This window comes from Rhipicephalus microplus, chromosome 3 (genome assembly GCF_043290135.1).
Source record: "Rhipicephalus microplus isolate Deutch F79 chromosome 3, USDA_Rmic, whole genome shotgun sequence".
Classification (NCBI taxonomy): Eukaryota; Metazoa; Arthropoda; class Arachnida; order Ixodida; family Ixodidae; genus Rhipicephalus; species Rhipicephalus microplus.
Genome location: NC_134702.1, coordinates 17434521 through 17462077, shown reverse-complemented (window position 1 = coordinate 17462077; position 27557 = coordinate 17434521). Strand labels below are relative to the sequence as shown.

Genomic DNA, 27557 nt, shown 5'->3' with positions numbered 1-27557 from the left:
GGACAGACAGACGGACAGCCAGACGGACGGACGGATGGACAGACGGACGCACGGACGGATGGACAGACGGACACACACACGGACGGACGGACAGAAGGACGAACGGACGGACGGACAGACGGGTGGACAGACGGACGGCCAAACGGACAGACGGAGAGACGGACGGACAGACAGACAGACGGACAGACAGATGAAACTGAATCAACAATGATCTGCGGTGGTGCTGTTCCTTTCATTAATCGATTCCCCTCTCGTAAGAAAAGAAACAAATAAAAAGAGAAAGAAAGAAAGAAAAAAGCATGCACATCACCACGCTTCGACTCGGCGGTTTCAGAACCGACCAACGCGGCCACAAAATCACTCGCGTATTAAGCAGATTCACTCAACCACGAATACATTCGCGTATCAAGCCTGAAACTCAATCGTCCGTCCAGTGCCTGCTTCAGACGGGAACGATCGTTGAAGCGCGCCCTGGAGGGTGCAAGCGCAGCTTGAGCCGAGCCGTCATCCATCCAGAACGTATATTGGTCCTCTTCTTCCGTTCTGTGCTGGTTGTTTGTTGCTTATTCGGTTCTTCCTCCACGTGGCACGGACTTGCGCAAAGCCGCACGCTGCGATCGCTTTCTCGAGCTTTGCACGGGAGAGGGGGTTAATCCATCGAGATCCGCTAACGTTGTCTGATCCCCTGCTCCCCCACCGCTCAGTCTGTGCAGCGTCTATTGGATCTCTGCCTGCTATACTTAGAGAGGAAGATAAGAAGAGAAAAAGTGACGTACGACTTCGGAAATTCTTCCTCGCTCAGCCCTCGATTGCCTTGCTTGCCAAAGAGCTCGACTATCTTATGCTCCCGCGGATAGTTTTTCAACCTTGCCGTTTCAAAGACCATAGTCTTTCTTGACGACCTTTGACGCAAAAATTTTGGTCTGTCTGTCTGTCTGTCTGTCTGTCTGTCTGTCTGTCTGTCTGTCTGTCTGTCTGTCTGTATATTTGTCTGTTTGTCCGCTCTTAATGGTACCTTAAACGGCACCAAAAAATATCCCAAACAGCCGAGCCCACCCGCAGCGCCCACCAATATTGCTCAAGATTCAGTGTTCATACTTGTGCGATTGTCAATTAAAAAGCAATTACTGCGCACATCTGGGGCACCATACCAACACGTCAATATTCTGTATGTGTGTCTTTTTACGAGAAAAGGCACACATAAGTAATTCAATTTACCGTACCGTTTATCACGCTGTGCTGACTATGCAACGCTTGCACGAAAAGGCAAGTGTTTCCAACGCTTTGCTAAGACGACATGGTGGTGGCACCTACCCGTCGCTTTGCGTTCTACACCTTATCACCTCCGAGACGGGTGCGCACGCCACGCGCTTCGTTTTCCAAGATAGGTGCCAGATAGAGCTCATGCGTCACGTGTGACGTGACTTAATGCGCTCGTTCGCCTCCGCTGCACGCTCGAGGCACTCTAACGCAGCGCCTCCGAAATAACATTCACCAATTTTCTTCCACAGAACATCAAATAAACGTTTTGTTCACTCTCTCCAGACGCAAGACTATCTATCGTCTTTCGACGACATTTGCAGTGTAACATGCAGATACGGGGTCCAATTGTTTGTATCTTGTCTTTTCGTACTGTCACGGGGTTGTGACGTAAACGAAGGGAGTAGAGTGTAAGTAGAAGATTAAACTGCTAATTTGGCCTAACTTGTGGCCGGTAGACTGAACATCAGATTACAGCGATACACGCTAGCACTGACAGCGGCGAACAGAGCAACGGCCGTCGATCAACTGACAAGCGGCGAAGGGCGTCGGCATTTATACATGTGCCGTCGAATATTCCAGCCTTATCACTTATCGTCGCGCAAACTCTGGAATATTCTCGAGTGTTCGCGTCTTGCGCGCAATCTTAACCGAACGATCTACAATAATCGCGAATTCTCTCGAACAATGAGGCGCAGTTCGCGCTGAGCATTCCTGACAGGTTTTGTGTGAGAAAATCGAATGAAACAAGACTGAAAATAAGGAACGCGCGTATGCGACATGGTGGTTCGCGATCCGGCCCCTCATGTACCCGCGGTATGCAGATTTGTTATTGAAGCATTGGTTATGAGCAATGAATGTTCAAGTTTGCACTTCAGCGTTTGTCCCTTTTTGCCTCTCGTGTTTTTCGTGCTGTTAATTATTATTCTGCTGCAGCCACGATGCCGCGAAAGTATATATAGTAAACAGATATTTTCGCGACGATGATCTGCTCAACTGGAAACTGAGAACTAAGCCCAAACTCATATCGAAAGTGTTCAGGGTATTCAGTGCTTCGTAAAAGTTCACAAATGACGGACGAGCGTTCGGAAATGTCCGTGCCTTTCAAAGCTTATTCGGCAGGAGACCCTGCCTTCGTCAGGGCACACCCATTCTCTGAGAAAAGTGTAGCCCCCCTGCCTAAACGTTGGAAGATGATCTTGATGAAGGCCTTGTTGAAGATGGGTCTCCGATTGAAACTTCGACAAATAATCAGTTTTTAGAAGCGTACAACTTTTGCCTGATTGTTCATAACATAGGACAAGGTGATAGACGTAGTCTCTAAAATAAACGCATCTATTTAACACATCAGAACATCGCCTTATTTTGTGTAAATGCCTTTGTTAACCATATTTCTTTTCGGGAGTGTAGATGTCCACCCTGCATCGGCAAACGGAATATATATGCTACTAGCTAAAAATATATACGTTCCTATATATTTCCTCATCTCTGATTGAAGGTTCACGAGAATGATGGCGCTTAGTGACCGTTAGTGGTTGTTTAATGATGGTTAGTGACGCTAAATACGGGTGAAAGGTTTCGTTTTTGTTTTCTTTTTTTAGAGCTGTCCCCGCCAATCGTTTTTTTTTCTTTCATATCACTGCACATAAGCAGGACATTATCGCGAAGTTGTACAGAATATGAAACACATTTCCGTTTGTTGAGATATTAACAGTGGTACGCCAAACGAAAACGGGGAGAGAGAAAGAGTAATTTGGGTGATTCCAGGTTATAGAACTGACCACCAGAGACACCAGAAAGGGTGAAAGAACTTTTTCGAGAATGAAGCATACAATGAAGCAAGAACGGGCTGCGCATGCTTATACAAGACTGGAGTTCCGGAGTAGATTGAGTCTTGTGGAAATGAACACTCGTGAACAGGAAATGTTCCTCACGCCTAAACTCGAACAATTAAGCGGCGTTGTCTTCGTCAGTGCAGCGATTGGAAGCCCAAAAACGATGATGATGATAGGTGGAATTTATTTATTTATTTATTTATTTATTTATTAGAATACCCTCAGGGCCCGTAGGGCATTACAGAGGGGGTGGGTACAGCATATATAACACACAAGAAAAAAAGACAAAATAAAGAAACAAGTATCAGATGCGCAAATCAGGAAGGCAACATAAGTCAACTAAAAATGTATAAGAATTCAAGCACATACAAGACAAAGATAGATAATGGAAACTGCGTATAGTTACAAGCATTGCTGAGAAATTGCAGTCTTGAATAACAAAGGGTCTGTTATTGATACAACGGAAGAGGGAAGGTGGTTCCAATCGGCGGCTGTTTTCGGTAAGAAGGCTGCTGAAAAGAATTTGGTGCGGCAAAACGGAATGGCAACCTTATGCTGATGATCAATGCGCGATGAGTGGTATGACGGTTGTGAAATGAGGTCTCGCTTCATTGATGGATTGTGAAAAAATATCTTATGAAAAAAATGCAGTCGCGCCAGTTTCCTCCGGACAGTTAAATTGGGTAGGTCAAGGTTAGATTTCATTTCTGATATGCTAGCAGTACGGGAATAATTAGAACAAATGAACCGAACTGAGCGGTTCTGAACAGATTCTAACGCGTTAATTAAATTTTGCTGCACGGGATCCCATATAGCGGACGCGTACTCAAGCTTTGGGCGAATTAGTGATCGGTATAATAGAATTTTGAGGGACAGCGGAGCGCGAGAAAAGTTGGGGCGTAAGTATCCTAGCGTTCGGTTAGCGTTATTACAGATGTAGGTAACATGCGTGTGCCAAGATAGATTGTTGGTAATGTAAACGCCGAGGTACTTATATGAAGAGACATGCTGGAGGGGAACAATTTAACGCCCCAAAACCACCGTATGATTACGAAAAACGCCGTAGTGGAGGGCTTCGCAAATTTTGACCACCCGAGATTCTCGGTCTCAAAAAAGAAAGGACCACTTGTTGAAGCGTATACATACAGCGTCCCGCCATACCCTGGGATCAAGAGACAAACCAAAAAGAAAGGCAGGGAGGTTAACCAAGCTTTGGTTCGGTTGGCTACCCTACATTTGGGGTACGGAGAAAAGGGGTAAAAAGGAAAAAAAAAGGGAAGAAAGAAGACTACGCAACACGAACTGGCGCTGTTAGTTCACGGGCGCTCGTGAAGTACGGGGCCCTCAAGAAGCAAGCACAAGTGGGCTTTCGTGGTCTTGTGCATATGCGAAACCGTAGGCCAAGGTCCCAAGATCTTTTCTGTCAGTAGTCTTTAGTGGTTCAGTGATTTTCGTCGACGCCTAAGGGCAGACTTTCGGTTCTAGAAAAATAAAAAAAACTTTCGTTTCTACGTACGTACACAGACATACAAATGGTGGGAGCACCGAGTGAAGGCCGTAATTTGTGAGCCGTCGTCGAATAAACAAAATACCCGTAGACCGCAGCTATAATCAAGCGAAAGAATCCTGAATGCGACTACAGATGCACAGGATCTACCAGAACAGAATCCCGGATACACCGACCGAGAGCAAAGGCTACGAAAGTAGAATACACACATACGGACCTGCAGACGCGCCGCGTAGGTGAGCATGAGCTCGAGTCAACATGCAGGCGATAAATATAGGTACCAGACATACAGAAAAGAGCTGAATAGGAGCTATAGAAAATGGGCGGTCTGCAGTGAAGATATCGCGGAGTATAAGCATTTTGCCGGCTTCTTCGTTGCACCTGATGAACACACGGTCGTCTTCTGTATATATTGATGTACGCCCTTGGACAACACGCCGATTCGTTCTGTGATTGGCCGAATGAGACCGGATGTCTTCGTGGGATTCCGCCATGTAGCGCTTCCTTCGTTTCCACTTACGTGTCGGTGTCGGCAACGCTAAAGACTTCGATAAAAAAAAACACGGACGCCTAATCACCAAGAGTATAATGTAGAGGCGCAAGAAGCACTTTCTGCTGTTGGGCCTAAGACGTCTAGTTTTGTTGTCGTCGTCGTCGTCGTCGTTGTCGTTGTTGTTGTTGTTGTTGTTGTTGTTGTTGTTGTTGTTGTGTACCAACTAGCTAGATCAGAAAACGCTGACAAATCAGCCACTGCAGCACACAAAAAAAGTTCACTTGACACCAGCGCCCGCTTATTTCTCAGAAAGCGAGAAGTGTCTTTCTGAACTGTGCCACAAATTATGCAAGGACGCTTGGTTTGATGAAAATACAAAGTCTCCACTCTTACACAACATAGATCTGCCTCTTTGATTTTTACCTAATCAAAAGATCAATAGACCATTTGACACAATACTGCAACGTCTAGGATTAGGTGCTGCATACACACCTCACTTCTTATGCCGCATAAAAAAATGAACGTTCTGCATAGCGACCACTGCGATCATGTCGATGCGTCAGAGGAGCGTATTCTTATAGAATGTCCGCAATATGGAAAACAACGTGCTGAACTGAGTGATCACTTGAACCGACTCGACAGACGACCATTTACGATTGGAAAAATGTGGCCACATTTTGCGGTTACATTCCGATAATCAAAAGCGCGCAGTGAGTGCTCTCCGTGATTGTTTAATGGAGAAAAATCTAATTAACTGTCTTTATTTCATAATGTACCTTGCCACTATTTGTACGGATTCTATCCGCAATGCGATCCCGATATATGAACTGTACTATGACCATACATACACTGATTATTCATGCATTGTAAGCCCAATAGTGTAGTACATAGTGCCTCTGAGTAGTTTTTTCTTCTTTTATTTTTAATTTTATTTGTTCATCTTGTACGACTGTCATGATGTTGGGATAGCCGGCTAAAGCGTAGCCTACCTTCCCATATTTTGCTGAATACGAATAAAAAATAGCTAGACCAGCAACAAGGAACGCCAGAAACACTGCTTTGTGGCAGATTCAGGAAATGAACTCATCGATTGCTGCGTCATTTCGAGAAACGGTGCATCCCCATTCTCGTCAACCCTAACATCTAGACAAAGAGTCAAGGCAAATTAGTACTTACATAAACGTTTGTCCAAGTTGTAGTAGAAGCTTTCTACACTTCAGGAATGTGAAAATGATCATGCTTTGCGTTGAGGGTGCCTGAACCACTGAGAGGTTCAAGCATACTTGTGGTGTCCAAGTTGTAGGCGGTTGTCTATAGCGAACACGTAGCCGTGAGAACTTGTCAAAATTTTGTCGTAATAGCCCAGTTACACACGTTTGATGATCCCAGCTGCCAGTAACGGTGAGCGCGAGCACGAGAACAAAGTAAATAAACACGTTTAAAATTTATACGCGAACTAATAAGTGCGCCTGTCAATTTTTTTTTCCGGCTTCTCTTCGTCTCGGGCGTGTTGAAGTGCGCTAGCCACACAGGAATGGACGAGTAAAAAAGAAAAAGAAGCCGAACATTCTGAAAGCAACCAGTTCTAAGCTCCTTTTTTTTTTCTTTACCGTGTCTTCATTTAAGTGCAGCAGCGACTGCCGTGCGTGAGCGGTATGGCGTATGGCTATTAGACGGATTGGATTGACCGCGACACGCCATGCGATGCCTTCAAGTGGTTGATTGCGTAAGGAGACGTGGCCGTGCTCAGAGCCCGGTCGAGGCTCAAGACGCTGCTATATTTACGTATAGGCGCACGTATCAGACCGCGAGCTTGCAGTCATCGATAATTGGGGAATGGCGGTTATACTGGCAGGACGTGGAAGAAAAGGGCGCCAAAAAAAAAAGTAAATAAGCGTGCGTGCGAAGCACCCTTCGCGAGCCAGGATTCGGCCCCCACGCGTGTACCAACGCCACCCTCCTCCTCCTCCTCCTCCATGCGGAAAATCGAACATCTGCACACTTATACTAATGATCGATGACAGCTATACGGGGAGCCGTCTGCGATATTGCGCTGTCGTGCAGCAAATGCTATATGTAGGGTATCCGAATGGTGCAGTGCGTAAGCGACCATGCAAGTATGCTTCGACTGATGCTGGGAAAAGCTATAGTGCAGTAACCCTTTGCTTCCAATGAATGCGTGCGTGTGAGCCAAGCCACTCATGCTGGGTGTGTGGGCGAAGCTATATAGACAACTTTTCATCGATCGCAATTTCAGGAGACGAACAGACGGACAGACGGACAGATAAAAGATAGATAATAGATAGATAATAGACAGTTAATGGGCAGATAATAGATAGATCATAGATACATAGATAGATAATAGATAGATCAACAGATAAATAGGTAGATAGACAGACAAACAGATAAACAGACAGACAGACAGACAGACAGACAGACAGACAGACAGACAGACAGACAGACAGATAGATAGATAGATAGATAGATAGATAGATAGATAGATAGATAGATAGATAGATAGATAGATAGATAGATAGATAGATAGATAGATAGATAGATAGATAGATAGATAGATAGATAGATAGATAGATAGATAATAGTGAGTGAGTGAGTGAGTGAGTGAGTGAGTGAGTGAGTGAGTGATCAGTCAACGTACAGCATTCACCGAAAGCACACCCACCTGTAGTCTTCTGAGGGCACCTAAGTCTTTCAACAGGATTTGAAAGTAGAAAGCTCCGCTCTTAAATTTAAAACAAAAAGACGTTTAGACCTATTTCTCGCTACTTCTCAGAAACGTATACGGTGTTAACGAAGACCTGTAGAAAAGAAAGGCGTATAAAATTCTTTCGTGTTGGGCTCCGCCTTGCATGTAGGGAAAAAAATGAGAGAAAGAAAAGACCTATTCAAAGACCAGCGGCAGCAGGCGCCTGGATTAAGCGGGCCTACGAGTAACTAAACTAAGGGAACAACTTCGGAAATGTAACGCATCTGATACGGAGACCGGCTTAAAAGGCGCCGCCACTATGTATGAGCCAACGCCGCCGCCCCATTTGGAGCTGTGAAACTAATCAAGTATCGCTCATTTGCATTCTGGTTCTCTCTCTCCTCCTCCTCCTCGAAACAACACGCTAGCGTACGCCTCTTAGCGACCAGCTAATGCCGGCCGTCAGCGCCAGAGGCACAGCCGGTGAGGACTTAGGCAAAGACCTCGCTTCGTTCAATTCGCTGTCGTAGTATCGGTCGTCCATGCTTTGCCACGAGCGTCGTGTAAACTGGGAATATGCTGTTATTGCACGTGAAAATCGCAAGCCATATATTATATTCATTCACATGGTAATTATTACATAAAGGTTAAAACGCTGAATTAGCAATTCTGTGCTTGACGCTCAGTACTGCACTCTAAGGCAACAGCATTTGTCATCTGCCTATATGTCATTTGTCATCTGCCTATATGTCCTTGTAGAAGAGTTTCCTGGCACAAAAGAGAGTAAACATTCCTCTCTAAAGAGAGTCCTATGCGTAGCAGGTCAGCCTTCACCGAGAAGAGTGCCACACTATATTTTTTTTCTATGTTGTGCCTTCAAAAAAACAAAATGTGAGAACCAAAAATAAAGTTATAAATACCTACAGTTAGCAAAATTTCTAGCTTCAAGTACTAAGCTTTTCGGAATAAGCGTAATATACTTAAAGCTTCAATAAACAAATTTCAAAAATAACTCTTCTTGATTATGTCTGGACACCCGCACTATATATAGTTCGGGTGTCCTATAGGATTGCGTGAAGCGCAATCCTATAGGATTGCGCTTGACGATGAAAGAAAACGTTTTTTTTTTTTACTTTAAGCTCAATTCTTAAAAAATAATTCATTAGTAATGAGCCTATTGTTCTAATAAAGAAAACTCACTCCGGTTTACCAAATGCTCTGCATTAATTGCTGTACTTTTGATTCCGATATATGAATTCGCATTCAGACGTATGAGAAGAGTTTAGAATACATTGGAGAAACTTAAGGGCAAGCTAATTCTTATGTTTTTGTAGCCCCTGCCTAGTTGCGCGCTTGTATGTCCTTGTAACACGGATCAGCAACTCACCCAGTCAGTCATCTTGTCAAAGGTATTCAAAGTTGATTTCAAGATGAGCCTAATTGAGAAAGGTCTTCTTTTTAAACTGTTGATTATTAAATGAGTTTTGTTTTGTTTAAGACAGCGCTTACATTGCGCTATCACCTAATATACACACGTACATATTAACTATGAAGTTGTTTAGCGAATTGTTCCTTGTTAGTCAGTCTAAAAAAGTATCATCATCATAAACGGGCGTATGCTATAGAAATCGGGTAAATCCCACCTACCACCATAAGTCCACTGAAGAAGAAGGTGACAGATAACGCAACTACGAATGGTTTATCCCATTCTTCTGCAATTTTTCACGTTTTTTCAAAGGAACATTATTATTGTTCCTATCTAATTTCTCTTTATTTTTTTAGCAAGCGTTGTGAAAAATGATCTATTATGAGGTACAGTGTGGCCAATCCCCCATGTGGGTATGAGCCAAGATCTCCTAGGAGACAAGACAAGACAAGACGAATGGCAGCGAAGCGACGGCGGCGAGCCGAACACCCCGAGTGGGTACAAAGGGAGAATACTAGGGAGCGCGAAAGGCAATGGCGGCTCCGTGAAGACCCCGAAGCGATCGACGACCCTACGCCAACGACGACATGCCCACAGATCCATGTTTGGGACCAACGCTTGGTTTTAGCGCGAGGTTTCGTCCCTGAAGTTTAGACGTCCGTGTCGTGTCTGTGACTGCGTGTGGTTTAACAGGAACCTCCATGCGTTGAGAATCAAGCTAAAACCTATAGCATCAACCTATAGAGTCCACATAGAATAACCTTTATTACCTAGCTAAGAAACAGAAACAGGCTAGAGGCAAGCAGATCGGGCTTGGGAATCGCCAAGTTTAGCCGTTTTAAGCCTTGTGAGGCTTAAATCAGGCTTTGTCTCTTCAGAACGAAAGCTGTTACAAAGCCACAACGGCTGTGGTAGCGGGGTTCGTCGCCACCGCGACCCATAACCGATATCATGCAAAATAAAAAAAGAAAAGATATATACAGACGTCGGCCGCTCTTACTGACTACTATAGCCAACCAATCACTAGCCTCTCAGACCTCAATCTTGATTTTTCAAGCTGAAGTGATGACGTCAACATGGGAGGCAGATACCACCGGCTGTACTTTGCTGCCACCTACCGCGTACATAAGGAATAATAAGCAGCCACTCTGTATTCTCGGCCATGGCTCTTGTGGCAATGGCGGAACGTGAATCCTTTGTTTATTTCGGCGAAAACTGCTCCGTGTGCACAGCAAGAGCCGATTTTGAGCCATGGTTATGCGCTAACGCCAAAGCTTATATCGCGAGAAGTAAGAAAATGTAATAGGAAAAATTGTCTAGGAAGAGATTAGATTTGAACACGATCCCTTTTTCCTTTTCGTGGCAGTCCAGTATTCTACCACAGAGTTTATGGCGCAGCGGGTATCTTGCATGTGTACTCCTCTTAGTTGCCCCAAGAGGGTGTACGACGTTCCCTGGAAAGGACACTGTTCCAGCTTTCGCTGTGACTGAGCTGCGTGTTCTACGCCTGGTTATTTTTCTACGTGATTGAAGCGAGCCTATGCGGTGCACCTCGGAAAGTGGCGAGCCATGCAAGCCATGGAGGGCATTTATCCAGCTTGTATTGCGTGAAGTGTTCGCTGCCTTAGTTTGACGAGAGGCCTCGTGGTATTTTGAAATGAATGCGTTGTATGCTTATCCCACGTCTAATCTGATTAGTATCCCCCGTCGGGCTCTGAAGCCACTCTGATTCGTGTATTCGTTCCTACAGTGTTGATCATCATCATCATCAGCCTGACTACGTCCACTGCAGGACAAAGGCCTCTCCAATGTTCCGCCAGTTAACCCGGTCCTGTGCTTGCTGCTGCCAATTTATACCCGCAAACTTCTTAATCTCGTCTGCCCACCTAACCTTCTGTCTCCCCCTAACCCGCTTCCCTTCTCTGGGAATCCAGTTAGTTACCCTTAATGACCAGCGGTTATCCTGTCTACGCGCTACATGCCCGGCCCATGTCCATTTCCTCTTCTTTATTTCAACTATGATATCCTTAACCCCCGTTTGTTCCCTTATCCACTCTGCTCTCTTCTTGTCTCTTAAGGTTACAGCTACCATTTTTCTTTCCATTGCTCGCTGTGTCGTCCTCAATTTAAGTTGAACCCTCTTTGTAAGTCTCCAGGTTTCTGCTCCGTAGCTAAGTACCGGCAAGATACATCTGTTATATACATTCCTCTTGAGGGATAGTGGCAATCTACCTGTCATAATTTGAGAGTGCTTGCCGAATGTGCTCCACCCCATTCTAATTCTTCTAGTTACTTCAATCTCGTGGTTAGGCTCTGCGGTTATTACCTGTCCTAAGTAGACATAGTCTTTTACAACTTCAAGTGCACTATTACCTATCTCGAAGCGCAGCTCCTTTCCGAGGTTGTTGTACATTACTTTCGTTTTCTGCAGATTAATTTTAAGACCCACCTTTCTGCTCTCCTTGTCTAACTCCGTAATCATGAGTTGCAATTCGTCCTTTGAGTTACTCAGCAATGCAATGTCATCGGCGAAGCGCAGGTTACTAAGGTGTTCTCCATTAACTCTTATTCCTAACTGTTCCCATTCAAGGCTTCTGAAAACCTCCTGTAAGCACGCGGTAAATAGCATTGGGGAGATTGTGTCCCCTTCCTTACACCCTTCTTGATTGGTATTCTGTTGCTTTCTTTATGAAGCACTATGGTAGCAGTTGATCCCGTGTAGATTTCTTCCAGAATGTTTATATATGCTTCATCTACGCCCTGATTCCGCCGTGTCTGCATGACGGCTGATATTTTTACTGAATCAAACGCTTTCTCGTATTCTATGAAGGCTATGTATAGTGGTTGGTTATACTCTGAGCATTTCTCTATTACCTGATTGATAGTATGATTGTGGTCAATTGTTGAGTAGCCTGGTCTAAATACTGCTTGTTCCTTTGGTTGATTGAATTCTAATGTTTTCTTTACTCTGTTAGCAATTACCTTTGTAAATAGCTTGTATACTACAGAGAGCAAGCTGATCGGCTTGTAATTCTTCAAGTCCTTGTCATCTCCTTTTTTATGTATTAAGATGATGTTAGCGTTCTTCCAAGACTCTGGTACCCTTCCCGTCAGGAGACACCTCGTAAACAGGGTGGCTAGTTTTTCTAACAGAATCTGTCCTCCATCTTTCAGCAGGTCTGATGTTACCTGATTCTCACCAGCAGCTTTGCCTCTTCGCATGCTCTCCAAAGCTTTTCTGAGTTCTTCTATCATTACTGGTGGGGTGTCATCTGCGTTACTGCTAGTTAGTTAACGCGATTGCTTTCCCGACATCAAGCCTGCCAAAGGTAAGTTTGACAACAAGTCACAAGCACCAGAGTAGCTTAGTGGTAGAATACCGGGCTGGCACTCAGCGGACCCATTGGTGCTAGGTCATGCCATTGGTGCCACTGTGCCATTGGTGCTAGGTCATTCCTGCCGAAGGCAAGTTTGACAACAAGTTACAAGGACAGGCATAATACCCCTGTCACACGGCCTGTTAAACTCCGTCAACGTAAATCTCCCCTAGGGAGTTCGACGGAGATGGAGTTGTGGCAGTGTCACACAGCAATGGCAACGTTGTCAATAGTTGTCGCAAGGGTGCTCTGCCAGCACTGTTGATTTTCGTAGAAGTATCCTAATGCCACCTCTAGTTGCTTTTTTTCGGGGGGGGGGGGGGGGGGAATATTCGTTACGTAGTTTAAAAAAAAACACATTAAGTAGGCCTGATGCAAAGATGGCAATAAAACTTATTTCAAATGAATATGCATTCGCTAAAGATAGTGATGCTGGCCACCTTGTGCCTAACGCTATATTTGTTAACAATTGCGCCGTGCTCGATGACTAGTTTTTCTAGCCAATAAGTTACCCTTGAATTAGGTCAGGTCTCATTACTCCTGCAGCCGTTAAAGCATGTGACGATGATGCAACGCTGTCAGTCATTCCTTCCATGGGCAAACACAAGCACGGTGACGACAACCGCACGCACAGACGAAATATTTTTAAATGGCAGCACCCGACAAGCGAGGCACGGTGTGGAAGGCATCAGTGTGAAGAGCAGTTGCACTTTGGTGGGCGTATATATATGTAAAGAAACACACGCAACAGTGTTGATAGCGTTTGTTAAATCCTCGGACATAGTTTCGCGCGTCAGACGTGACTGGCATACATAATTATCCACTGTCGTCTGTACGAACATTGATTGTGGCAAGAGTTTGTCATCTGATGTCAAAGACCACGTGGATGGAATTAATTTATACGCGTAAAAAACAAAGAGGTGAGTGAGTGAAAGTACGGCACAATAGCATTGTTGGGTGTTTGTGACATGCCGAGAAGACGCAACGCAGACGTTTCAGGCTTACGGAGCCCCGCCGTGGTGGTGTAGTGGCTAAGGTACTCGGCTGCTGACTCGCATGTCGCGGGATAAAATCCCGGCTGCGGCGGCTGCATTTTCGATGGAGGCGATAATGTTGTAGGCCCGTGTGCTCATAACTGTGTGCATGTTAAACAACCCCAGGTGGTTGAAATTTCCGGACCCCTTCACTACGGCGTCTCACATATCAATCAACCCCGCATATCAATCAATCAGTCAATCTTTTTACCGGAGGTAAACCCACTTCCTTGATGAGCTGTGGCACGGGGGGACTAAAGGCTAACGCCACTACCACGGTAGTGCATATGGGGATGGGGTTATACCCCAGTTTGGAAGCGGTTATATTGGCACGCTGGAAGCCTTGTGCTTCATGTTAGGAGGTTGGGAAAATTACAGTTAAGAGCGAGTGGCGGGATAAGGTGACGTGCTGGAACTTTGTGCGAGCAAGTACACAGGTAGCAAGTTTCTTGCTGTCACTTACATGATAGTGACAATAAAAAACGCATAGTCTTATTGAATAATCGGTACGTAACACAGTACAGCGTGCAATCAGCTACATACGAAGCGAATTCATTGTTTGGTATCTTTTATTCGTTCATTCATTATTTTCCTCTGTTGCATTTATTTTGTTCAGTAGAACAAAAACTTTCCCCCTGCTATCGCACTTCTTGCCTTCCTTAATTGTTGATTACTTAATTTATTTAGTTTATCTCACTCAATCAAAATTTCGACCTAAATAATTATTCATTCATTCAGTCATTTATTCTTACCGACGTGCTTCGTCCACCTGTGTGCTATTTTTCACTCTCGCGATTGGCTCTTTTTTTCTTCCTACGTCATCCTTCCCAGCAGCCCGCATAAACTCGCAGCCACTTGCGGACCCCGGGTTATAATTAAGTAATCCCTTCTCTTTCGTCGATAATCGGGTATAACCTTGGAGGCTCTCCGAAATGTCACTGCTCATTGCCCCAACGAGAACCGGGGGGCACTACTGCATGTGCCGAATCGTGTGATGGAATTAGCTCGAGCGATGCCGGCCTTAAATCGGTCCGAATCGGTCCGATGCTTGGATTAGCCAGGCGGGCTGCCACCTTGGGGTAGCGGGTCTGGGCAATGGAACGCTAGAATAGTGCTACACGAAGCGGTTGTTTATGCCGAACTCTACGCCCACGATCGTGGACAGCGTTGGGAGTAAACAACTGTCGGACGACAACCAGGGATGTGGGCGTCGAAACGTCACTTTCAAACGCGAGTCTGTACAGTAAACAGCTGCCGAGTGTAATGGTAAACACGGTGGTTTAATTATCATGTACTCTGTTGCAATACTCCGTCTTCGTATTATCCTGCCTCTACCATATGAATTTCAATGATAGTGTTAGATATCGACTACCGATGAACACCTCAGATCACGCCAAATCTTTCTCAGAACTAAGCGCTGTGCAATGTTGCTGGTTCATTTTTATCACCTTACCGTGCAAAAAGTGACAACCGCGTCACATCTTTCTTTGATCTCCGCGTCGCGTCTTTGTCCCTATCACTAACGAGCTCAGATTCGTCTTCTTCAGAATTATGCGGGACTGCAACAATTTGTCAGATTTGTGAAACGTTTGATTACGGAAGCTCCACGCGAAATTAATGCATAGAAATTTGCTTTCTAATTTATTTTAAATAGTCCGCAACGTCCTTTCGTTTGTTGCATAGCTGAGTCAATCTATTTTTCTTCAGTAAATGGGTGCTCTTTCATTTTGTGTATTCGCTGTTTCTTCTACTGAATCTATAAAGTATTGTGTAAGTTCCTTGAGAGGTTCTTTTTTTTTTTGTACACTGAGCGTGGTAATTAGTTACTTTTGGAAGCTTTAGGCGTCCTAGAAAGCTGATATGATAATAAAAAACGCCATGGTGCAGGGTTCCAAGAGTTTCGATCACCTGAGGTGCTTTAACGTGCGCCTAAACTAGAGCACATGGACCTCTGTTATTTTGCCTCCATTGCGATGTGGACGCCATGGCCGTATTCGACCCCACACTTTTCGCGTGAGCAATTTAGCAGCTTGGACGTGTTGGTTACGCTGGAGCTTGGGAAAACACCTCATCACCAATGATCAGGGACGAAATAAGTAATACAAAGTCAACGCGCGGTGCCATTTTCTCTTACCGAGGGAAGGCGCTGCAATTATACGCCTTCTGCAGGATTGGTTTGCTGGTGCTTTTTTTTCTTCTTTTTTTGTTACTCTTGAAGAGCGCAGAAACGAAACTTGTAGTCGTCGTCACATACGGAAGAGTCACGTTACCTAATTAGAAACGTCGCGCATGATGTCATACGACCACCTAGGTTTGAACCAAACCAAACGTTCCACCTGGAGTCGCATAAGAGTAAGTTCGTCACACCACCTAAAACTTTGCCGACCTCGGCCACTCTTCAATTTTTTTTAATATCCATACCGATGCTCTAACTTACCATCGGTTATTTGTCCCTTTTATCATGCGATCTATTCAGGCTCTTTTTTTTATTCTTAAAGGGATACTACAACACTTTTTTGAGGACGGTCATAAATCTCTCCCAATCGGTAGCCGAGGCTCCTAATAACACGTGAGCCAAACATTATAGAGCAGCACGGGGGCTGGAATTTACAATTACTTTTCAGTCAGTTAAAACCCGTTTCCCTCTATGATCTACAAATGCGTCCACAAACCCAAAATTTATTGTCATTGGTTGAATTGAGCATTGTCATCCACATAGATGCCGCTGCCGCCACGCGATCGTGCTGAAAGTAAGACGCCCGTTTAAACGAAAAAAAGAAAAAAAAGGAAGAACGGGCTAATGGTCATCACGGACCCTGATGAATGGTCGTAGTCTTTTGCCCCCTTTTCATCCCCTTTTTACTTCTACATAGCTTGCAGCGCGCTCGCTGTAACGAAGGAGAGAGAGAGAGTGTGTGTGTGTGTTTGTGTGCTTAAAGCATGCGGCAAATCGCCGCAACTCCGCTCATACTTGAGAGATTGTAGAAACGATAGCGGTATTCGATTCGCGTGGCAATGAACTCATTTAATGAAGTCATTCGCTGCTTACTTGGAAAAGTTTTGCAGGAATCCGTTACCAACCTCTGGTATATCGGCTAACACTACTCGGTATATATGATCCACTTTGCTGTCTTCCTGTCCGATACCTCTATCCTTCTTCGCTCTATCGTACGCGAGTGGGAGGGGGTCCTAAGCTTCTTTTCGAGCTCTCTTATTATTCTCTAGCTTTTGCAGCTTTCTGACAGACTGACAGTCTGTCGGTAAACTTTATTCAGGTTCGGACGAGTGACCACGAATGCCTCCTTGCGGGGTGGGGGAGAGTTACCGCGGGCCGCTACCATGTAGCTCTGTATGGTGGGACGAATCACCTAGTTTCTGGATTGTTGCAAGGAAGTATAATTGCTGACGTCACAGCCGCGGATATGCATCTTGTGAACGGAAACACCCGCGGCACCGCCGTAATCATTTTTTGACTGTTGGTAATACGTGTGCCTCCACAAAAAAAAATTCACTGCCGATGCTGCGACGCCAGTTTCTGTACCCCGTCGCAACAGTTCAGAAAGGAGGTGACCATTCGCTCCCTTGGCTGCCAACGTCACTTTGTTTACCGTAAACAGTCACCTGGAACGCCAATCATTCTTAATTCTGTCGCACTAGCTGATGCACTTAGCTTTTTTTAGAGATACGGATATTCTTCGGGTTACCGTCCCATAAGTTTGTTACGATGATTTGATTGACATGTGGGGTTTAACGTCCCAAAACCACCATATGATTATGAGAGACGCCGTAGTGGAGGGCTCCGGAAATTTCGACCACCTGGGGTTCTTTAACGGGCATCCATATCTGAGCACACGGCCCTACAACATTTCCACCTCCATCATAAGTTTGTTACGAAACAATATTCTTGCGTAAGGGGTTTTCGCTGGTACTCAAAATTACTGTCATGCATCGAAAGACCCCGTGCGGCCACTGTCGAGTTGTTTGTCAAAGAACACGACAGTGTCAACGTACGTGCACAAGCGAAGAGGTCCAGCTTTTCAGCAAGGTTGGTTGCCAAAGACGCGTACTGTAATAAGAGCCAAGGCCGCTGGTAATACTTCGCCTCGGTATGTTATCACGGCTGTTAAAAGGACATTGCTTTTTTTTTTTGTGCGCTGCGCTACGATTACCGGAATCTGGCCGCTAATCTTTATGTCGAAAGAGGATTTGGCAGCGACGTGTACACCTACGCGGAGATGGGAAATTATGGGTCTACGTCGAAGCTTTCGGGGGATTTACGAACACAAAAGCGCAAAGTCCTATACAGTCCCCGTTCCGAGCATTTATCCTCTGAAGAGCAGGGGCCCAGGGATTATCCTCTCGTTAAAATTCTCTCTGATCCGTGGCCAATGCGTCGTGATGTACCGCGGCCTTCGAAGAGGGCTTACGCAGCACAAAGCGCTTCACGTCGCCCAGGGTGCACGTATATTACACACTTTCGACATTACGGCAGGGAGGAAGGCTTGCCTTCGAAGGCAGACCCTCCACCCTGCCGAGACGTTGAAATCAAACATTGTCTTAGTGTATATTTGTTCTGTAATGTTGACAACCCTATGCTAATTACAAGTTGGTATAATTTTGCCGGGCCGGAACTTTACAACGTTGTACTGAGGGGTAATTCTAGACGCCTAAAGCACCACAGGAAGAAATAATCACAGAGAGGACGCTCTTTCTCTGTGATTATTTCTTCCTGTGGAGCTTTAGGCGTCTAGAATTACCCCTCAGTATGACGAACCAACTAGCCCAACAACAAGTACTTCTAATTTACAACGTTGGTTGACAATAAATTGAAGACGACGCAGCGAGTCACGGAAGTCAACATAATAGGTGTAACTTTAAGGGACGGAAAGAGAGCAGAGTGGGTCAGGGAACAAATAGGTGTTAGGGACATCTTAGTCGAAAACAAGAAGAAACGGGCGTGGGCCGGGCATGCATATAAGCGTCAGCGCTACATGCAGGGCCCACGTTATTTAGAGTAACAGACTGTGTTCCAAGACAAGGAGTGTGAGGTGGAGGTATACAAAGTTTGGTGGGCAGATGAAATTAAGAGGTTTGCGGGGACGACGTTGTCGTGGCGTGCACAGGTGAGGCTTTATTGGCGTAACGTTGATAGATAGGAAAAAAAAAGATTGTTTCGTATGCGGTGCTTTTGTTGTCTGGGTTCCCGACTAGGTGTTGACTGGAAGGTGTTGCCTCCTAGCGGCCTCCATGGCCTGCTGGGTTTTTCAGAGCTGATCATCCAGGGTTGAGCGCGGCAGATCATCCAGGGATGAGCGTGGCAGATCATCCAGGGATGAGCGCGAAACGCCAACTCGCGCTAACGTTGTCGGTGGAGGGCGCGTTCTCTTGAGTGCGTATTACAGTGAAAGCTGTTATGAGATCGCAACTCGAGTAACGCGCAGTTGTCCGCCGCCGCTGCCGGTGTCCGTAACCACATCGCGCGATATTAGAAAAAAAAAACCTTGCACCAATGACACAGTGGGGCTGGTCCGCTGGGTGCCAGCCCAATAATCTACCACTGAGTTACGCCAGTGCTTGTAACTTGTTGTCAAACTTGCCTTAGGGAAGCTTTACCTAGCACCAATGACACAGTGGAGCTCGAACCAGGGTCCGCTGGGTGCCAGCCCAGTATTCTACCACTGAGCTACACCGGTGCTTGTGACTTGGTGTCAAACTTGCCTTATATAGGCAGGCTTGATGTCGGGAAAGCAATCGCGTTAATACGACTTATAAAACGTTTTAAAAGAGCGAAAGAACAACCAGTCGTCGCACAATGCGAATAGCATAACGAGTGGACCGTCCAATGCTCGAACCTATCATAAAAGCTTGTTCTTGTTCCCCTATTAACTGTGGCGCATACCCACTTCAGCCATAAAGCCTCATCGTCGTCAGTCACTGCATGAACAATTGGCACAAAATTCCTTGCGAGTGTTCAGCGGATACCACGCTTCTCAGAAGAATGAGGAAAAATAGCATAGCGATTGCCGGCCTATACAAACCAAATAAATGTATTAATAATGACCTAGTGGGTATCAAGCAGGTGTGCTTGCAGTAGTTGCCCAATGAGTGTTTCGAAAGGGTTCTGAGAGGCCGCTCTTCTAGCTTTCGCTGTGAGTGTGCTGCGCCTTCCGCGCAGGCCTGGCGTTTTTTTTTTTATCCCTGGCGTTCCGATAGGATATGTTCTAAGGTCGTGCCTTGATCGGTCGTGTATATATCTGAATATATAACACGTAGTAGTGATGGATTCTTGCATGACTCGGTTTGTAACCGTATTCGTTGGACAGACTTCGACACACTGCAGTTTATAATGTTTAGTAATAATAGCAATAATAGCGAAAGTTGGGCTAGTTGGTGGTTTAGTAATGTCATTGAATGTAGTCCCGAGAGAGGCTTTTGACCTGAAACGGTCGCGGTGAGGTTGATGACGATTATTATATTATTGCTAGAGGTTCGAAAAAGCGCAAGAATCAACAAAACAAAATAGCAGGACCCGTTATTTCTCATGCACGTCGTATTGTGACGACTAGACCACGCGCATGTTTGAGTTTATTTCCGGAAATGTATCGAAATTCTGCAAGTCATACGATGCCGTGAGAAGTATAGGATTTCCTCCTGAAGTTATGAGACCAAATAGCGCTGAAGAGGTGCTTTTCATCGAGCTCGAGAACGCATATATTTCACCGCATCAAAAAAGAAAAAAAATCGCAAGTGCCGTCTTTGGCAGCTCTGAACAGCTTTGTTTACCTATGGGGAATCTACAGCGCTGTGAAGGAAGCTTCCATGCAGGCGTGGAACGAGGCGCCTGCGTCTGGCGCCCGAACAATGCGTCTCTAGGATCGTGAGTGCCGTACAAAGCGTATCTTTTGTTATTCCTTGTAGTTAGGCGAGGTGCAGGTCTTCTCAGCTCCAACCACGTGGCTAGAACGAACTGTTCGGCTGCGCATTCATCCCACTACCCTTTATATTTCGTTACGAATGGCGTTATCGGTATTTTCTGACTGCATTCGTAACATCGGCGTGCCATCAGGAGCGCCAGGACTTGCGTGTCAAACCTGAACAAAATAATTTACGTGGAGTTGGTAATGAACGAAAGAAGCTCGCTTTTTTTTTTTTGTTAGACACTAGCAAATGAACCCAGCAGACATTTTGGTCAAGGAAAACATTGGAGCCAATAATTGTCTTCAACGTTAGTATGCTGTTGCGAAGTATACTTTAATGTACTTCGATTGACGTAATTAAAGACGTCCTTAAAGGCAGTTAAGGACAACGAATAATAGACCCTATATGCTTTACATGGCAAAATCATCTATTGGATTGGTTTTCATGCACATGTTTTTTTTTTTACAATAAACTTTCAGTTTATAGCGCTCGTCTGGCGCTTTTTGGACATGGGCACAACGTTGTGTTTCAGCGTATACCAAGTCATTGCGGTATCTCTGGCAACAGCGTCGCCTGTGGAACAGCCAGAGAAGCACACGGACAAAGAGAGCTTGTTTCTACACCCTTATGAAAGATTGACGCTCTCCGCACATAAGCAAGTTGGCGAAGAACATGACTTTGCAGAAGTGACAAGCATTACAATTCAGAGACGATCGATTATATTCACTCAACGCCTCTGTACACGACTGCGTCTTCTAGTTGGCCTCTCCCGGGAGAAATATACAGTGTTATGCCGTTGGCGCCTGGGCGTTGCCTTTATCAACGCCTACTCACTTAAGATTCAGATGGCCGACAACTTTGAGTGCGGCGGCCGTGCCGTCGATGAAACTATTGAGCACATTTCGTGTTACGTCCCGACTTACTCGAACGAACCTTTGTACTGCTTTAGATCGCCTGGACGGAAGCGATTTCGTTGTCGCGAAGATGGTTGGACCATGGTGCTTCCCATCACAGTTCCGAAGGGCAACAAAAGCTCTGCTGCCTTTCACAAAGGATCCTGGTCCGATTCGCCGCTCTTGATACCAAACGCGGAACTGTTACGTCGGCGGAAACAGTGACTTTTCTCACCTCCTATATACCATTCTGCCTTCCCTGCCCCTATCTCCAGTGAATTGTATTCCTACCGGGTTCTGGCCAGGTTAACCTCACTGCCTTTCCTCTGTTCTTATTCTTTCTCTCTTTATTGTTCGTTCTGTCTGAGTTGAAAAATTCGGGCGACGCGACACACCGCCAACGAGCCCTAATAGGCATCTTTATGAAAAAAAAGAGGGGGGGGGGAGGTTCAGGGGCGTATTGATACAGCAAGGTGGAGTCTGTACAGGTTAGTGAATCGTGTAGAGCGAGAGAAAGAGAGTGGGTTCAAGAAAGACAGCTGCACAGGACAGGAAATGCTTCTCTCGCAGTGTCCTTGCCCGTGAATCCGCGCCCTAGAGCTCAGCAGTTGCTAATCTTATGCTACAGTTGCTAATCTTATCCATTAAATGCTGCAACTGCTAATATTAGCCATGGAACGGTATACAGCTGATAATCTTAACAATGGCGTGGTACAGCTGCTAATCTTAACAGTGGAACGCTGTATACTTGCAGTAGAATGGTATAGCCGCCTGTAGATGCCTGGACTCTGTACGTGTAAAGCTATAACCGATTAGCGTTCGCTAACTGTTGCGTCACGTTCGCTAGTGAATCCGGTGCAAGATATAAAGCTGGTCATGCTTCGCGCGAGAGATAGTTTACGTTACACAAGTTGGCCGCCATTATTTTTGTTTTTTTTTTCTTAGAAACAGTTCTTTACAGGCGGACCGCTTTTGTTATAAAGTTCGCACTACCTCAGTTTGTTAGGGACACAAATCATAATAGCTTGAACACAATGAGCTCTGAAGGCTCAGTGATTCGTTATTCCAAGCTCGAACTGCCGTGAACTCAATTTAAAAGTTTTTCAGGTAAATGTTGCTTCGCGAGAGTTCAAATTTATAGTGCCTGTGGATCGCCCCACCATCGCACTGAACAACAAGCTTATAGAGTAGGAGTTTCTTGTCGAACGTCGTACCTTATACTTGACTGAAAAAGAAATAAATTAAACCTCCTAATTTTCGCAAATTGCGCAAATGTTGACGCACGAGCTGTAAGTTCAAGTGGAACTTTATTCTTTGGGAAGGAAATAACTCTCTTATAGGCGTTCTCGTGAACTAGGAACGTAATTTTGGCTTCGCTGCGTGTCCTGCTGGCAGGCGAACTTCTTTCAAATCTGCGTCACTAGAAAGGGAAGTGATCGTATCCCGCCGCGGAAGTCTAGTGGCTAAGGTACTCGGCTGCTGACCCGCAGGTCGCGGGTTCGAATCCCGGCTGCGGCGGCTGCATTTCCGATGGAGGCGGAAATGTTGTAGGCCCGTGCGCTCAGATTTGGGTGCACGTTAAAGAACCCTGGGTGGTCGAAATTTCCGGAGCCCTCCACTACGGCGTCTCTCATATTCATATGGTGGTTTTGGGACGTTAAACCCCGCATATTAATCAAAGAAAAGTGCGCATATCCGCTCCAGCCGAATCCCGGAGTGCTGTTCCCCATATAATATTTATTATCCGCGGTATAATAACTTAGCGAGGAGTCTGTCAATTATTAAATTTGAAAGACCCCTAAACAACCCTTGAAGATACGAATTTTTTTAGAAATCAATTGCAGCTATGAGAGGACAATGCGTAAAAAGGTGAATGGGGTGATTACGACTGAAAAAAAAAAACAATGAATTACTCAACACGAATAGTTATAAAGATAACAGATCCGTCTCGTCGAGTTTACAGTGTTTTCTGCCGGGAAGACTAATTTCTCATTCGTTCGTCAGGTTTCGCTAACAGCATGTGACCCCTCTCCTTACGATTAGCTTGAAGAACGTAAGGACCTCACCACAAAGGAAGTCTTTGTTTTGTTACCATTTGTCAGGCACGGCGTGCTGTTCTAGACACTGTTAAATTTTGCCCTGTTCCTAATTTTCCACCTCATCAAAATGTCAAAATCTGATTGGCTCTGGGAGCTACTACGGCCTCTATGATTGTCTCGAAACGCCTCCAATGCGTAGTTTTCCCGCGCACTTTGAATACGGAGTGGAATATGGCGCTGCTTGACAGTTTCTAGACTATTGCCCGCGAACACATTAGAGGTAGTCTTTCTCCGGCAATGTGTGCTCCACTTTAAACTAATTTAGCTCATATAACTGAGGCTGTAAAAGTAACACGGAGTATAAGCAACGCGCTTTCTAAAGCATTGAATTTTAATTGAGAAACATTAGTTTTGCATTGCGTCACATTTCTACCAGAGGTTAAGAAGCAGCGCAAGCAGCGAAAAAATGCATGAAATACACTTTTATAAGGCACTGGAGAACGGAAGCACTTTTATCAAGCAGCGAAATCGGCTAAACAAGCGGGTGAGCGCTTTCTGTAAAGCTGGCAGCCCGTTTAACTTATGTGTATAACAACAGAGTGTCTGTCGCGAAACCAAGAGGTGATGCGCGTGGTGTTAGTCGCATTGATGTAACTTTTGTGCCAGTAGCATCTCAGTTAGGGTGCGTTAAACATCACTTAAGGTCAGTATGTTAATACGCTAGCATAGACCATTCTTCTCAGTACCTGTCCCTACTGCGTCAATTATTGTGGGGATCTACGAGGCGAATTCGGCTTTCCAAAATCGGGGGCCGAATTCACAAAACATATTTTTCGTAGGTGCATTTTTCTTTTAGTCAACCGGTTTCACTACCTATATGTCCCGCTCAGTCATTGGCTTAAATATTATTTTGCGAAAGTTTTAGTATAAGATGTTTTTTGTGAGTACAATCACTGATACGACCGCGTTATCTTAGAACCTTCAACGTCAGTTTCTTTCCGTTTTTGAATGGCGCACATTAGAGGGGGAAAAAAACACGCGCTTGCTCAACTAGTTCATTTTGAGTTTTTGTTTACGTGACGCGCACTCTTACAAATGGAGGTACTTGACCTCCCAGACAAGTTCATCGCTCCCATGCGCGTGCTTGTAAGTGACGCATCGTTCCAAAGCCTTTTCATTCTCTTTCTATTTAAAAGCACTAAACTCAAAATAAAGGCCCACCTTCCGTCTCGCTGTAAAGAAACTATGACGCAACGCTCGTCTGAACCGACCCTTGCGTGCAACAGGCGTGCCTGCACTGTAAGCGCGCGACGGCATCCCAGTTGAACACAGCCAGCCGTTTCTGCCAGTGTCTGCAGGCATTCACACCCGTTGCACTTCGAGCCCTCCACTATACGCTATAAATAAAACCGCTTAGATGTATGCACATGTTTTGAGCCGCACAGCAAAAGGGCCGGTGCCTTGTTGTAAACACCCCAGTGCGCGTATGGCGAAGGAAACATTAAGAATAAACGTGTGACAGGAGCGAGCGGCGTAATCTGTTGTCGTTCCTCAATACTGCGATTGTCATGAGGACTGCAAAGGCACGGCAGAGGAAGTCAGCTGCTGTCAGAAAAAGCGAGCGTGTCTTAGGGAGACGTTTGTGGCTAGCAGGTGGTAATAGCTTTAAGCGGTAGCTTGGAGGCTGAACAGTCGATAATTCGAATGTGGTAGACGTACGGCTGAGGAGACAATAATAATGTAACAGACATGTAGCTGAGCAGACGATAATTACTGCGTCGCAGACGTCGTTGCAAGAAAGGAACAGCTACAGGTGACTTGTACGGCTCAGTTGCCTTGCTGGATCAATAATCTCGTGATAATTCGCTTCCTTACGCAAATGTGCAAAACTTAATGAAAGGAAACGGGCGTCTTGTATTGGTTATCGTCTTGGCATACCCAGCTTAAGCTACATTTACCCGTGCGACGAGAAAAACGTAAGGCCAAGCAGGTAAATGTGACCCGCGTTGTTCTAGAAGTCAACTATTAAACGTTTAGTTGGGTGAAATACAAGACATAACACAGCCACTGGGTGCAGTCCAACACGCCTTTCAACAGATGCACCAAGGGACCAGCGTGACCTTTTATCGCTTTATCAGAGGCACTGACTTGACAGATCAGCTGTGTCACGACAAATACGCAGGAGTGGGAAGTGGAAGACGTGCGGCTGCGCAGACGTTAATCAAAATGCAGTGGTAGGGTAGCGGAAGCAAATGAAAACTGGTTGTATTTGGGTCGATTTGTCGTAAAGCAAACGTTCCGCTCACGGTCCCAAAAAGTGCCCCATTAGAAATAAATAAAATTAAAGGATCACTGGGTTCTGAAATGTTCGAGTTGTAACTACAGAACTGTGAATGAAGTTGAGAAAGAAAAAGGAAACAAAAAAAAGAGGCGGAACGAACCCATCGCGCGTCCTTGAGCACTACCTGTAGCCACAGGTTGTGCGCGAGGCATACGAGGCATGGGGGGTTTGCGCGACTATACCGAATGACAGCAGCCGCATAGTGGTAGTCATACGAATGAAACGAAAAATACCGCAGAAATCGGAGCAAGACGACCATGTCACAAAACTACGCCAGTGTTAGGAAACGATGACAAAAGCCGGAGGTCACAAGAGCCGTTGCAGGTCGGCTGTGCACTACACGATCAACTGCTTCAACAGACAAGCAACCTCGCGCGCCTAAGTGCGCAGTCTTCTTCAAGTGGAACACGATCGAAACAAGTTGCTCTCTCTTTTTTGTTGTTTGTTGTTCACTTTACTCTCCTACTTTGAAGGCAGGTCGCGGCCAGCAGCTTTCTTTTCGCCATCGTCTGCTATAGCTGCCCGACTTCGATCTCACGCTGTCGTCTGCTTCTTCGAGCATTGATACCTGTGTCACACGGTGGACCGCTGATGGCGCTTAAGCACGATCTGGATCAAACTTCTGTACAGTGTGTGGCTATGCCTTCTGCATCTCGCGTAAAGGAGCCAATCACGATCGAGAGATTCGATCCAGATCAGGCCCGATCACGATCGAAAGTGACCGTGCGACACCGGCACGAAAAATATCGTACCATGCGCCTCCCCGATTCAGCGTATTTCAGATAGCATAGCGCACTACATTAACATGAGTCAACGTGAAGACAGAACATTGTCTTGTCTTCATCTTGTCTCGTGTTCGTGTAGTTCTCTATGAATTGCGAAGTGCGGTGAACTCCCTACAAGCCCAAGTGGCCACATTGATTTCTCTTCTGTTTACGGTGCCAGGTCTGGGGTTATCTATCTCCTGCATGAGGGTTTACTTGAGCACCCCGAACTCCGAGAGTGTTTCGGTAGTTGAGGGAGTACGTGAAATGACGAAATGCGCTCATCGCTTACCTTCATGCCGGGACGGCGACGCTACGGGAGACCGGTGACCGGCGACCACTGAGGAACCGCGTCCGGCGATTGCGGCAGCTCGCGAGGCGTCGTCTGCCATTGACGGCTGTCGTTCTTCCCTCCCTCGCCGAAGTGCAAGGAGCAGCACCAACACGGCCACACCACCACAGGCGGCGCGCACACCCGACAGCCTTGCGAGCAAGTGAGCGACCCGGCTTCCAACAGCGAGGTCTTCGCTCCGGAGCAGGAAAAAAAAATGCCAGTGAGCTCTCGCGGGGAAATATGGGATCGCCCACGCACGTTGCACGGGCAGAGGCTGGCCCCGAAAAAAAAAAAAAAAAACATAGCCCTTCGATTCTACGGCTCCGAACCCGGGCTCTCGGAGTAAGGACATCCTGCGCCATCTCGAGCTGTTGCGGAGAAGCTGAAAGACGGCAAAGCGAGGCCAACGCCACCGAGTCGAAGATGGGCGCGTTTATTGAGCTTCGAACGAAAACAGAATTTGGTAAACGTTGGGAAAGACTAAGGGAGGGAGTGGGATCTTCGCAACGGCGCAAGTTAGGCTCTGTTAGTAACAAAACATAGTAAGCTTTAGCCGCGTAGGCAAGGCAACACGTGCACTAACTCATGCGTTGTGTTTATCGCGCTTCGCTGCGACCTTTCCTCTATGCTTC

General features: G+C 45.8%; 1 protein-coding gene across 2 annotated transcripts in view; it reads right to left on the bottom strand.

Annotated features, from left to right (window-relative positions):
• The window catches only part of LOC119181349 (uncharacterized), a 218315-nt gene extending 191233 nt beyond the window's left edge, over positions 1 to 27082 (bottom strand). Inside the window, exon 1 of one of the 2 annotated variants that reach the window (XM_075888980.1) lies at positions 26884 to 27082. The gene's annotated coding sequence lies outside the window, so the exon portion shown is untranslated. The remainder of the gene's footprint in view (positions 1 to 26883) is intronic. The other variant, XM_075888979.1, reaches the window with a different exon arrangement.
• Between the last annotated feature and the right edge of the window lie 475 nt (positions 27083 to 27557).